The following is a 13,201-nucleotide window of genomic DNA, read 5'->3' on the forward strand; positions in this document are numbered from 1 at the left end:
GAAAGCACATTTTACAGATTTTAACTGGTATTAATATACATTGCAAAATATTGTAAAACTTCCACTGATAGTTTTAAGTTCATTGTTTCTCTGCCTGTGCTGTTGAAAAGTATATTAAGGACTCGTCACTGTACTCGGAGGCCGCTGGCGAGCACACAGCTGGCAACTGATCGGACAACCTCGACTGTCCTCCAGAGTAGCCTTGAACTCAAATGGCTCTGAGCACTATGCGACTTAACTTCCGAGCTCATCAGTCGCCTAGAACTTAGAATTAATTAAACCTAACTAACCTAAGGACATCACAAACATCCATGCCCGAGGCAGGATTCGAACCTGCGACCGTAGCGGTCGCTCGGTTCCAGACTGCAGCGCCTAGAACCGCACGGCCACTCCGGCCGGCCAGCCTTGACCTGTTCCATGATATGCACGGTCGCGATGCGGATCCCCCGTAGCGTAATTTGGTACCGGCGCAAATCCTATTTGCTTCCTCTTCGAGCAGAAGCGCTGTAATATTGTTGGGCATTAATAATGACATTCATCAAATCTGATTTCACTTTCAATCTTGCATGACTGGGTAATTTTTTTTAATTCAGGTACTAAAGACTGCATAAACAAGCTATCTTCGTCGGCTTGCTGTGATGAATTGTCTTTTCTGGCGTACTTTTCCTTCAAAATGTTATATAGGATATCTTCTTCTTCAAGACTCTTCCTTTCACGTGGCCTTTTTTGCCGTCGCTCAGCAGTTTTTTCACGTGCCTCCTGCTCTAAATTTTCTCCTTCATCAAACTCATTTCTGTCTTCATCATCATCATTGTCAATACTAGAAGTAGTGTTCTTACAGTCAGTTGTTAGGAATCGCAGCTGATCGAAGTAGATATACACTTCTTCCTACCACTCGCTGCAGAACCACTCTCTTCTGTTTTTTGCCTTAATAACTCTCTGGTATAACTGGCCCTTAAGCTCTTCCATTTCCTTTGAAGGATTGTCCCTGCAACAAACAAAAAGCACCATAGTATTGTAATATCTAATATATAAAAATGAATGTTTGTTTGGTTTTGTTCGTATTTTATGCGCAGCCGTACCGTTCATCCGACTGCGACGAAACTTTGTCACTTGCGCGAAAGTTATAGGCAGAGTACAATTATTAACATTTATTAAAATTATAGTTGCCGGCTGTTTCAGCTGGTTATCTATAATGTCTACGTGTGCGTGCGTGTGTATGCTTGTGTGTAACCTCCATAATTTTGTAGTTTTGCTCCATATGGTTTGTCTTTTTTTTTACAGGTACTTGGGGGCCGGATCATCCATGATGGACTTACATTTTCAGAACAGAATTGGAGTATCAACCATCTCGTATATTATACGAGACGTTTGCTCTGCCATATGGCGTAAAATGAAGTCAAAATGTTTTCCCGACCTCTCGAAAGATCTATGGCTTGCCTCAGCTGAAGGATTCCATAAGAGGGCCAACTTTCCTCATTGTGTGGGTGCAGTGGACGGGAAGCACATCAGAATTGTAAAACCCACTTCCAGTGGTTCACTCTACTATAATTATAAGAACTATTTTTCCATTCTGTTGTTAGCTGTTTGTGATCCGACGTACAAATTCTTATTTATAGACGTTGGAGCATATGGGAAATCGTCCGACTCAACTGTGTATCGTAATACAGTGTTAAATAATAAACTACAAGATGGTACGCTATATTTACCTGCACCAAAACAACTGTCATTATCGTTTGAAAGACCTATGCCATTCATGTTAGTAGGAGATGAAGGTTTCGGATTGTCAAAATTCATTTTGCGCCCTTATGGTGGAAAGTATTTAGACATTAAAAAACGTGTGTTCAACTATAGACTGTGCAGAGCTAGAAGGTACATCGAGTGTACTTTTGTAATTCTTGCAAACAAGTGGCGCATTTTCTATCGACCACTGGATGTTAAATTAGATTTGGCGGAGTCTATTGTGAAGAGATGTTGCCTCCTCCATAACTTTGTGCGTGATCGTGATGGAATACAGTTTGAGGATACGTTAACTATTCAGGGATTGCAGGACATGTCACCTTGCTTGGTCCGTGGAGGAAATATTGCGAACGGTATCAGAGAAGATTTCGCAAACTACTTCATCAGCCCTGAAGGCGAAGTGCTATGGCAGCTGCAAAAAATCTAAGTGCTAGAAATTTTATGTGGACATTAATGTCGTTAGGCCTAAATGTTCATTGGAATTGTGTTTTAAATGTGCATTGTTCAATTATTACCATGTTAACTGTAACAAACCGTACTGTTGCGTTCACTGAACTGATTAAAACTTGCAATTAAAATTGTAATTACAATGCGCTTTTTTGTATTACAGTTGTGTGTACCTAATTGAACAGAACCCAAGCACGAGCACTGTTCTCATTCGGGTGTCAAAAACTTGTAAGTCAATGGTATTATGGTAAATAAATAAAATTCATTATTATAGTAGCAACATATGCGTAAATTAATGTTGTTTTGAATAATATTTTAACTGTATTTTTCGGACCACAAGCCGGAGCGCCTTATTAGACTACGAAAAGACGTACCCTTAATTTTGTTAAGAAAATGTTGAAATAAATTTATTTGTTTTATTTTACTTTCATTCGCCCTGTATGGGTGAGTACATGGTTTCTGCGCTCATCCATTTTGTCCATTCTTCTCGCATTGAGACTGCATAACAGTACACTTGCTATTGGTAATGCAAAAGAAAAGGGGTGAGGGATAGCATTCTCCTTGTAGGTTATTAACCTCCTAGCCTTGTACAGGGGTAGAAAATATATTTCGCTCTTCTTGTGGTCCGAAAAATACGGTATTAAAGTGAAAACAGAATATAGAACTTACCAATTTTGTTCCTTTCATCTACGCTCTTTTCATCGAAATCAGGCACAAACTTCGTAATAATTTCTTGCCACGCTTTCATTTTCATGACTTTGTTACTGTAGTCATCGCTTTTCATATCCCAAATAACGGGACGACTTTCCACTTATAAAATCTTCTGTGTTGATGAACTCTAAACTCATGGCTGCACTGTGTGGAGAACCACTGGGCTCAGCAACGGCTGCCTGTCTGTCGGCAACACTGCACTGCTGTGTCTGTGATCGGTGTCCCAGTGTGAACACTCCAATACAGGCTGATGCGTGTCCGGCGGTGACCGTAGCGAACAGTGTCGGTGTCCGTCACATGTGGCGAGGGTGAGTCACTGCTGGGTCACCGTGACTCGGTCACTCAGTGCAGTGTCCCGGTGTGAACGCTCCAATTCAAACGAATGTATCTCTATCAGTGACCGTCACAAGTGTCCCAGCGTGAAAGGAGCCTTACACTTTACTTAACTACGTGCTCGAATTGTTTACCATCGACTGCAGACTTGCAATCGCCGTTCGAGAGAAAGATGAACAGATAAAAGTAGACTGGATGTTACGTCGTAGCCTACTGTGGGGATGCGACGGCGCACACAGCCTGGTGTGACTGGGGCTCCGTGACAGGCTGCACCTTCCAGCGCTGCCCTCAGAGATGAGCAATCGAGAGCGGCAGGCAACTGTAGTGCAGCACTGCTTCCTAACGGATGACCGAGCTGGGCAGCCGTCATGTCGAAACCACGTACGCTGACTCTTATCCGGTGGTCCGTCTTCCAGGAGAAGAGACGGAGTGTTCGTAGAGAAGGGTGCTTGTTTAACAGCCCTGCGATGACGTGAGAACTCACGGTGGAGTTTCCTATGGCGCCGCACCACGCGTTTACGCTCCACGGTCGTCGGTGTTGTGCGTGACGGGGCCAGCGTGGGCTTTGAGCTGACCAACAGCGCACGTTACGTAAATCTACATTACTGCCGTTCGTGAGCGTCGCTTCCTCGGTAAAGGGGTAACACGTTGGAAAATCGCGGTGTCGCGTCCCTGGGACCGCAGAGCAAAGCGGCAGAATTCTGCACCGACGTTCGAAATCACGTCCTCCGGGCGGCTGATGCAGTGACACATGACGAGGGTGGAATTTATATCGATGCGAGATGCGGATGACACTCGCCTGGCCGATCCAGCGTTCCTCGGCACGACACACCGCGGACTGAACAGCCGCCGCAGCCAGGACGGCTCCCTGGTGAGCTGCGTCGGCCGCAGCCCTCGCCGCCGCCCCCCGCCTGGCGCCGGAACTGCCCGCTCGCGCTGCTGGCCTCATAATTCGTGCGAGTGCCTCACGCGACGGGCAGCGTCGATCGGGATGGCCGTCCCTGCCGTTTCGACAGCATTTCTTCGGCATTCGCCGTACAGAAGTGGCACGTCCAACTTCTCCTCGTCAGCGTGCGAGGAGCCTTACAGCGGAAATGACCTGCCGACAGAAGACACAGTTCCTGCTGGTCCCGCAATGCAGACGAGTAAACAGTCGACATGCTTACACAAACAAGTAGCCTACCATGAGCGTGTTTAAAGGCAATAGCCGACTCCGGCCGACTTCCCTTTCAGTCTTAGAACATTTCTCGGATTATTTTGCGAAAAGTTTCAACTCCAAAATCAAATGGTTCAAATGGCTCTGAGCACCATGCGACTTAACTTCTGAGGTCATCAGTCGCCTAGAACTTAGAACTAATTAAACCTAACTAACCTAAGGACATCACACACATCCATGCCCGAGGCACGATTCGAACCTGCGACCGTAGCGGTCGCTCGGCTCCAGACTGTAGCGCCTAGAACCGCGCGGCCACTCCGGCCGGCTCAACTCCAAAGTCAACAATCTCCATATCCCTGTACTCGTCTGTTCAAGCGCATTCGGACGCCGTTAAAAAAAAGTATATCATCGTATTTTTTAAAAATCACACTCGCTTCAATATCTCGATGTATTCTAAACATTCTCTGTGACTCACCAGAATACGTACCCGCAAACCACTGCCCATCGTCAGGAGTACAGGTTCCACAAATGTATGCCCTATTATACCAAATGTAAGCAAACCCGAACTCACATACGGGCCGCACTGGGTAGCCACGCGGTCTAGGACGCCTTGTCACGGTCCGTGCGGCTCCCCCCCTCGGAGGTTCGAATCCTCCCTCGGACATGGCAGTGTGTATTTTCAGCAGTGCAAGTTAGTTTAAGTTAGATTAAGTAGTGTGTAGTCTTAGGGACCGATCAGCTCTCCAATGTGGTCCCATAAGACCTTACCAAAAAATTCCAAAGAAACATTTTCTCACATACTGTCGTCTGTTTATTATCACGGCTGTCATACAAAGTGCTCATCACGTTGATAACGAGCATCCCTATAAAATGATTTTCGAGAAATATTACTGCACGTTGAGATACATCTGGAGTTACCGCCAGCACAGGCCTGTGTTGTAAGGCATTTCGTGCCTTTGGCAGTCATTGCTGTTTCCTAATAGAATGCTTGTTTTAATTTTTGCCACAGATGATATCATGGTAGTGTTAAGTTTGGCGAGTGAGCAGACCATTTCGCGTTTTCTGAACGACCGTTCCAGTGCTTTCCAAGTGTTCTCTCCAGAGGCTCCGCCGCCAGACGTGAGAAAGCGGGGGTCACGATGATGAAACACTGGTTGCCGTATGTCCCCCAGTAGCTGCGGCGGCAGCACATCTGAGGAACTCGAGATGCCCGGGTGTGTTTAGGTTGCCGTCAGTAGACCGCAAACCACGCTGCGGGTCTCGAAAACACGCACTGAATGACAATATACCGATGGTGTCGCTTTTGTCGACTTCCTCGAGTAATATGAAATTTTCAACTGACGATTACAGCGTGTTGCGAAGATCGACTTGCCCACGGTGTGTAAACGATTGTTCTTCCTTAAGGTACGTTCTCCTTGTTGCGACTGTTGCCATTATCGTTCAACAATAATCGTGGAACGATAATCGTAGAACGCTGTTGCCCTGAACTGTGCTGTGTTCGTTCCACCGTCTGCCGACACGGTCATTAAACGACGATGGTTCGTCTCGAATAGTTCCTACGGTCGCTCGCGGTTTCTGTTGTGGAAGGCCACATGCGTCACGGCTCCGTTTGATGTTTTACCGGATTCCTGATACAGTATACTTGTGAAATTGTCGTACGCGCAGATCTCCACTCCATCGCTACCTCGGAGACGCAAGTAGGCCGACTATAACACGACGTTCAAACTCACTTACATCTTGATAAACTGCCATTCTAGCAGTAGTAACCTATTTGACAAGTGCGCCAGACACCTGTTGTCTTAGACTGACGCGCCAAAGTCACTAGTATAGGCATGCGTATTCAAATACAGAGATATGTAAACAGGCAGAATACGGCGCTGCGGTTGGCAACGCTTATATAAGTAACAAGTGTCTGGCGCATGTATTAGACCGGTTACTGCTGCTACAATTGCAGATTATCAATATTTAAGTGAGTTTGTACGCGATGTTACAGTCGGCGCACGAGCGATGGGACACAGCATCTCCGAGGTAATGGTGAAGTGCGGATTTTCCCGTACGACCATTTCAGGAGTGTACTGTGAATATGAGGACTCCGGTAAAACGTCAGATCTCCGACATCGCTGCGGCCGGAAAAAGATCCTGCAAGAACGGGACCGACGTCAACTGAAGAGAATCGTTCAACGTGACAGACGTCCGACTCTTCCGCAAATTGCTGCAGATTTCAATGCTGGGCCAGCAGCAAGTGTCAGCGTGCGAATCATTCTGTGAAACGTCATCGATATGGGCTTCCGGAGCCGAAGGCCTTTGGACTGTTTATGGCTGGAAGCATGTTGCCTGGTCGGACGAGTTTCGTTTCAAATTGTATCGAGCAGGTGGACGTGTATCGCTGAAACAACCGGTTTGCGGCTGTATAAATTTTTTCCACTCCAGTTTAACCTGAATTTGAAAAGCGCTCAAACTAACCTGTTTCTGAAGTAACCGATTGTCGGTTTATCGTTCCTATTACGTCCTGTAATAAAGTAGAAATCGAACAAACACTGAAAAATTTTTCTCTCTTAGTTTCGTGATACATAGAATCAAAACAATGAAATAAGCAAACAAAAGAAAACACCGAGCGTCAACCGTTCCCTGCTTTTCTCGAAAAGTGATGGGTGGTTGAATTCCAAAAGACATCAGTATTCGCCTAACGATTCAAAGTTTTAGAAACTCCGCTCAAAAATCTAGGATCGCGCGAGGGTTACAAACAGATGGAGGCGTGTTATGTAGACACTGGGAAAAGATCAGCTACCTTGTATTTTTACTGAATGCTATGAATGAATTGTTAAGTTTTTAAAAAATGGTTCAAATGTCTCTGAGCACTACGGGACTTAACTTCTAAGGTCATCAGTCCCCTAGAACTTAGAACTACGTAAACCTAACTAACCTAATGACATCACACACATCCATGCTCGAGGCAGGATTCGAAGCTGCGACTGCAGCGCTCGCGCGGCTCCAAACTGTAGCGCCTAGAACCGCTTGGCTACTCCGGCCGGCCCGTTAAGTTTCTAATTTATTACTCTTTTATAGCAGACAAATATTTAATCCCTTAAAGCACGTAAAGCATTGCAGGTCAGTGCTGTGTCACTTCGGAAAACATTTTACCAGTAGAATGGAAAAACGAGTCCAAGTTGCAAATTTTTACTTTTTACTCATTCGATGACTAGTTTCGGGCCGAGACTCATTTTTAAATCACCATAACATAGTCGAAAATGGCATTTCCGAAGAAGTAAAAAAAATGTGCAATGAACATTTACAGTGCGTACAGATAAGTTATCTGTATGCACTGACCATTGCATATTTTTGGCGTTTTCGGAAATACAATTTTCGGATGTGTTATGATTTGAAAATGGTAATGATGATTCATAGAATGAGTGAGGGGTAAAAATTTGCAACTCGGACTGGTTTTTCTGGTTCTACTGAGTAACGGAAGTTGCTGACCCGAGCTGCTCCAGCACGCTGGAAGTTGGACAGTATTTTACGTCACCTCGAAAACATGTTTCCAGAGCGGCGCTGGAGCCATCGGCAGTGCGAGGCACCGCCGCGCAGGCCGTGCGGGGGCGGGCCCCGCTACGCACCGCACGCACCCGCGTACCATGTCAGGCGGCGCCCGCGGTGGCTCCGGTGTCGGTGGACTCCGCCGACGACCGACGTCGGCCGGAGGCGGCCGGCCGATCTTTTCAAATCAGTACGCCGCTGCGTGCGCCGTCACACTACGGCGCGTCTTCTCTCCCGAACGTACAGACATCGGACGACAATCGGTGAAGTTCAGATGAGCTGGTTTTCTTCGGTCAAACCGACTGATGTTCTCACGCTCTAAATATGGAGCGTCAGAAACTGATAAGGATGAGTTTCTGGCATCCTGAGGATCAAAATATATCGGGATATAATCCGGAATATATGGACTGCAATCGCAGGTTTATTCGAAACCGTAGGTAGCAAAATCTTTATTGGAAATATTAGGCATAGATCATAACCTCCAAAAACAATTTATTCGAGTCAAAAGGGTGGCGTATCGTATATAGTATAAACCAAGGTAAGTTGGTGGCATTGCTTATTTCGTGACACTTTGTGGATTCCTCTTCACGGGCCGGCCGGAGTGGCCGAGCGGTTCTAGGCGCTACGTTCTGGAGCCGCGCGACCGCTACGGTAGCAGGTTCGAATCCTGCCTCGGGCATGGATGTGTGTCATGTCCTTAGGTTAGTTAGGTTTAAGTAGTTTTAAGTTCTAGGGGACTGATGACCGCTGCAGTTAAGTCCGATAGTGCTGGATTTTTGTTCTGAACACTGAGATGCTGACGCCGCTCTTTGAGGCGACCCTTTCGCGGAGGAGCTCTCGATCGGCGGGTAGCACAGACGCTACCAGGGCGGCCACGCTCCACTCCAGGATGCGTCGCACGTGTGATTCGTAAACCAGTCTCGGACCGGCTGCACTTCCTCAGTATTCTACCAACAAATCGATGCCCACCACCTGCTTCACTCACTGCAGAGCCTGCGTGCTCATTCCATTCCGTATCGCTACAACGTGTGACACGCAGCCATTTGTAAACGATTCCAGCTGTGACTCATCGATAATACACTCACAGGATACTACGTTTTTTTCGTTTTGTGAAGTACATAATACTACATTTCCGAACATTTAAAGCAAGTTACCGATCTTTGTACACCTTGAAATCTTTTAAAAACCTGACTGAGTATTTTATGCATCTTTTGTCAAACACTACTTCCATACAAAGAATTGCATCATCTGCAAAATGTTTGAGGTTACTATTAATACTGCCTGCATGGTCATTAATGGGACATCACGAACAGCTACGATCTCAACACAGTTTCCTAAGGCAAGAAGTTACTTCTACATCCGCCGATGAATCTCCAATGCGTGACAGCTTTCTTCGTCTTCCCTACCACAAAATGCTCGATCCAGTCACAAATTTCGCTCGATACACCGTACAATTATACTTTTGATATTAAGAGTAGATGTGGTACTGATTCAAATGACTTTAGGACATCGAGAAGTACTGGGACTACCTGACTGCCTCCACTCGTGGCTTTTAGTATGCCGTGAGAGAAATAAGTGAGATGGGTTTCACGAGATTGACGTTTCCGAAATGCGTGCTACTTGACATACAGGACCTCATTCTGTTAGAGGCATCTCACTATGTTTTAACTCAGATTATCTGCTAAAATTGCACAACAAATCGATGTGGAGGATATTTGGCGGCAGTTTTATGAATCGCTTCTGCTGCCCACCTTACCTGCGCTCTCTTTCGACAACTGGGGACGGTTTTCTGTTTGAGACATTATACACTCCTGGAAATGGAAAAAAGAACACATTGACACCGGTGTGTCAGACCCACCATACTTGCTCCGGACACTGCGAGAGGGCTGTACAAGCAATGATCACACGCACGGCACAGCGGACACACCAGGAACCGCGGTGTTGGCCGTCGAATGGCGCTAGCTGCGCAGCATTTGTGCACCGCCGCCGTCAGTGTCAGCCAGTTTGCCATGGCATACGGAGCTCCATCGCAGTCTTTAACACTGGTAGCATGCCGCGACAGCGTGGACGTGAACCGTATGTGCAGTTGACGGACTTTGAGCGAGGGCGTATAGTGGGCATGCGGGAGGCCTGGTGGACGTACCGCCGAATTGCTCAACACGTGGGGCGTGAGGTCTCCACAGTACATCGATGTTGTCGCCAGTGGTCGGCGGAAGGTGCACGTGCCCGTCGACCTAGGACCGGACCGCAGCGACGCACGGATGCACGCCAAGACCGTAGGATCCTACGCAGTGCCGTACGGGACCGCACCGCCACTTCCCAGCAAATTAGGGACACTGTTGCTCCTGGGGTATCGGCGAGGACCATTCGCAACCGTCTCGATGAAGCTGGGCTACGGTCCCGCACACCGTTAGGCCGTCTTCCGCTCACGCCCCAACATCGTGTAGCCCGCCTCCAGTGGTGTCGCGACAGGCGTGAATGGAGGGACGAATGGAGACGTGTCGTCTTCAGCGATGAGAGTCGCTTCTGCCTTGGTGCCAATGATGGTCGTATGCGTGTTTGGCGCCGTGCAGGTGAGCGCCACAATCAGGACTGCCTACGACCGAGGCACACAGGGCCAACACCCGGCATCATGGTGTGGGGAGCGATCTCCTACACTGGCCGTACACCACTGGTGATCGTCGAGGGGACACTAAATAGTGCACGGTACATCCAAACCGTCATCGAACCCATCGTTCTACCATTCCTAGACCGGCAAGGGAACTTGCTGTTCCAACAGGACAATGCACGTCCGCATGTATCCCGTGCCACCCAACGTGCTCTAGAAGGTGTAAGTCAACTACCCTGGCCAGCAAGATCTCCGGATCTGTCCCCCATTGAGCATGTTTGGGACTGGATGAAGCGTCGTCTCACGCGGTCTGCACGTCCAGCACGAACGCTGGTCCAACTGAGGCGCCAGGTGGAAATGGCATGGCAATCCGTTCCACAGGACTACATCCAGCATCTCTACGATCGTCTCCATGGGAGAATAGCAGCCTGCATTGCTGCGAAAGGTGGATATACACTGTACTAGTGCCGACATTGTGCATGCTCTGTTGCCTGTGTCTATGTGCCTGTGGTTCTGTCAGTGTGATCATGTGATGTATCTGGCCCCAGGAATGTGTCAATAAAGTTTCCCCTTCCTGGGACAATGAATTCACGGTGTTCTTATTTCAATTTCCAGGAGTGTAATTAACAGATTACACCTTAGAAAAGAAAATATGATGAAATGCGTCAATTCATAGCAGACGTGACAGAAAAGTCGATAGCGACCCGCTAAAACGTCCAGGTGCGGACTTTTCGCACATTTTTCTCGACAGTAATAGTAAGCAGTGCACACAACACCGCACGTTAATCAACAGTGTCTACTTTATTGCTACAAGACTGTTGCATATTTAAAATTGAGTGCGAGTCTAAACGTTCCGTAGTGGTCCCACGTCATCCGAATTTGATGGATCATAAGACGAACACTTTAAATTTTGCGATTAAAGTGGTTTTCACTTTCAGTTTATAAAAGTGATGTGGCGACAACTGCTGAACACACTTTCCTCACCCTACTGTACGACAAATCGCAGAAAAAACGTCGCTTTCTGGACAGGTCTCTAGTGCGGTGCGTTAATTAAACTGCATATTTTCGTAGTATGCAAGTATAGGTCCACCAAATAAGGTACTTTAGCTATGCAAACACTTAAACAAACGTGGCGGCGCGTCGCTTTGCTTCTTTCAGCCAGCCGCGGTTTGCCACACATCAGGCCGTCACCAGAAACTTCATTTGACAGAACAGTGAAAATAATACCGCACGAATACTGCGGTGAACGTCCTCGGTGCTGTGTCGTACCGCCAGAAGCACGCCCGTGTGGCGTCACGTGTCCCGTGCTGTGACCGGCCGACAGGAGAACACGAAGCGGCTGCCGTCTCGATATAAGGTCCGCGCACTTATTTGTCAATCGTGAACCGACGAGTCTGTTAATTTAATCTCACTTTTGGAGCTGACGCTGTTTGTCTATGCTCCAAATGCAGGTAAAACATTTCTAACATACTCTGGCACTGTCTTTAAAGAAGAAGAAAACAAGATGGTGGTCGAGAGGTGATTTAGAATGAGAAATACACGAGCTGTAACCTGTTAAAGGGAAATGTTACACTCGGAACGTGACGGCTACGTCAGCTTTCTGCGAATGGACAGGGAAACTTCGAATAACTTGTTTGGAGCACCTTCCCGCTCACATTGAAAAAGAAGACACAAGTATGAGAAGATTTATTCTCTTCTACTTGGTATTCTATGACAGATTATTAAGGTACCACAATGTGGGAACGTGAAGCCTACATCGCCCTAGGAAGAATTTCGACTTTTTATTTTACTGCGTGTTGTGCGTAGAATGCTGATTTTCTTCTTAACCTTATCCTGCGTAAACTATGGCTGGGAAAGATGCGACACGTTGTAACCTCCCCACACATAATAATAAAATGAATTTAAATATGATTCGCTTTCCACGTCTGCATTCGAGTTTTAACCGCTGTTTCACTGCAATAAAACATTACCACTCCATGTTAACAAACCGCTGCTCGAAGCTCACATAACGTATGTGACTGCCGACATGATAATTAACAAGTAAGAAGACGATAATCTTTTATATCTCGCCCACTACTGTTGCGGATTTACTGAAATGCTTTAATATGCGGACGTGTTTAATACAGCACACTATCGTTTGCTGTAGGGAGGTGGAACTGTTATGCAAGCACGACGCCAGAAGTGATTAGTGGAAGTCAGTAGCATTTTTCATTGAAGATTACGATGCGTAATTTCGATTCGACAGAACGATAACTTTTGCGAGTTTGTGTGGAAGGCCTAACTTTAAATGTGGTCTTATACAGACTGCTTTGACACACTTCTCATTCGATTTCACAAAAACTATTTGGCCCAAAAATTTGATTTTTACACGTCTTCTTGACTGATACCTTCCCCCCATAAATGACTTAATTTTGTTTCGATGTTCAACGCAGTTATTATGCAGCATTAAATGTAGTAAACCATTGCACGAAATTTTGAACAGTTTGCAGAGGTAGAAGTCCATAGCGTATATTTTCCATATGGTCGAATTTAGTTGCCACAATGTTCAGAATGAAATGTGGACAAGATACCTAAATTTCATGTAAAATTTACTGTATAACAATATCTCATTTAATTTAAGTACAACATAGGTGTCGTATGTAATACTGAGAAATATTCCGTCTTTCGCGACT

General features: G+C 46.5%; 1 protein-coding gene across 1 annotated transcript in view; it reads right to left on the reverse strand.

Moving 5' to 3' along the window:
* Window positions 1-524: 524 nt before the first annotated feature.
* Window positions 525-13,201, reverse strand: part of LOC126212829 (uncharacterized) — a 269,408-nt gene continuing 256,731 nt past the window's right edge. The window contains exon 2 of the mRNA XM_049940241.1: window positions 525-988. The gene's annotated coding sequence lies outside the window, so the exon portion shown is untranslated. The remainder of the gene's footprint in view (window positions 989-13,201) is intronic.

Source organism: Schistocerca nitens, chromosome 11 (assembly GCF_023898315.1).
Source record: "Schistocerca nitens isolate TAMUIC-IGC-003100 chromosome 11, iqSchNite1.1, whole genome shotgun sequence".
In the NCBI taxonomy this organism is placed as follows: domain Eukaryota; kingdom Metazoa; phylum Arthropoda; class Insecta; order Orthoptera; family Acrididae; genus Schistocerca; species Schistocerca nitens.